Source organism: Hevea brasiliensis, chromosome 6 (genome assembly GCF_030052815.1).
Source record: "Hevea brasiliensis isolate MT/VB/25A 57/8 chromosome 6, ASM3005281v1, whole genome shotgun sequence".
NCBI lineage: Eukaryota > Viridiplantae > Streptophyta > Magnoliopsida > Malpighiales > Euphorbiaceae > Hevea > Hevea brasiliensis.
This window is the reverse complement of record NC_079498.1, coordinates 66,129,405-66,130,771: the sequence shown is the minus strand read 5'-3', so window position 1 is coordinate 66,130,771 and position 1,367 is coordinate 66,129,405. Positions and strand designations below refer to the sequence as shown.

The 1,367-nt window shown below is 40.5% G+C and overlaps 1 non-coding gene across 1 annotated transcript; it reads left to right on the top strand.

Moving 5' to 3' along the window:
- The first annotated feature begins 1,047 nt into the window (after positions 1-1,047).
- Positions 1,048-1,154, top strand: LOC131181260 (small nucleolar RNA R71). Its single transcript, XR_009149886.1, has one exon. It is a non-coding gene; the product is annotated as a small nucleolar RNA R71 (small nucleolar RNA).
- The last annotated feature ends 213 nt before the right edge of the window (positions 1,155-1,367 follow it).

Below are 1,367 nucleotides of genomic sequence, written 5' to 3'. Positions count from 1 at the left end.
TAAAACTTCCAAAAACTTCCCAAACTACTTGTCTAATTTGGCTTTTTGAAATCTTTGAGGAAAAGGTAAAGGAGGCTGGTATGGCTCTGATAATTTCTTTGTCTTCCTTTCTTCCTCTTCCTGATCTTTCTTAGCTTCTTCCTCCTTTTTCTCTTCTTGGTCTTTAGATTTTTCGATGGTTTTCTCTGTCAGTTCTACCTCTGGTTGTACTAGAGTTCTTCTACTCCTCAGTGTAACTGCCTTACAATGTTCCTTTGGGTTCATTTCTGGTTGGCTAGGCAGTTTGCCAGCAGCCTTACTTGAAGAACTTGCTTGCTGAGCGATTTGATTCTCTAGCATTTTGTTATGAGTAGCAAGTTGGTCTATTCTAAACATCAGTTGTTTAATCATTTCAGTTTGTTGTTGTTGAGCTGCTAGAAATCCTTCCATCATGGTTTCCACAGTCATTTTCCATTCAGGTTGTTGAGGTTGGAGAGGTAGTGATGGCTGTGCAAAGTTTTGGCCTCTATTTTGAAATCCAGGGGTTGCTGGTAGTTTGTACCCTTATTGCTTGTTTATTGGCTAGTTCTGTTGATTGGACCATGAGAAATTTGGGTGGTTCCTCCATCCAGGGTTGTGAGTATTTGAATATGGATTGTTGGGCTGCCTCTGGTTGAAGTTTCCTCCATTATTCATATAGTTCATCTGTTCTGTGGAGGGTTCATTGAAATTGCTGTATTCTGAACTCATGTATCCTCCTTTATAGCTGTCCTCATGTTGACTATTTGTACCAACTGCGTTAGCTTGCATTCTTTTGAGTTTCCTTATGAGCTGATCAAACTGAGCATTTATCATGCTTAGGGCGTATACTTCCAGGACTCCTGCAGTTCTCCTTGCATTTCCTCTTTCATTTGACCACTCATAATTATGGTATCCAACCCTTTCTAGAAGTTCAAGTGCTTATGGCACTGTTTTCTCCATTAAATCACCCTTTGCAGCTAAATCAACTGTGCTCCTTGTAGAGGGTAGTAATCCATTATAGAAATTTTGCACTAGCAGCCAATCTCTATGCCATGGTGTGGACATTCCCTCTGTAAGTTTTTATATCTTTCCCATGCGTCATAGAGTGATTCTCCTTCCTTTTGTCTGAAGGTGTTAAGCTCAAGTCTCAATTTTGCAGTCTTTACAGGTGGAAAATACCTTGCTAGAAAAGCTTGAGATAGGTTTTCTCAAGTAGTGAATGTTCCAGCCGGTTGAGAAAGTAACCACTTCCTTGCTCTGTCCCGAAGGGAAAATGGGAATGCTCTGAGTCTTATTGCTTGATCAGTCACTCCATTCATCTTGAATGTATCACATAGGGCAAGAAAGCATTGGAGGTGATAGTGTGG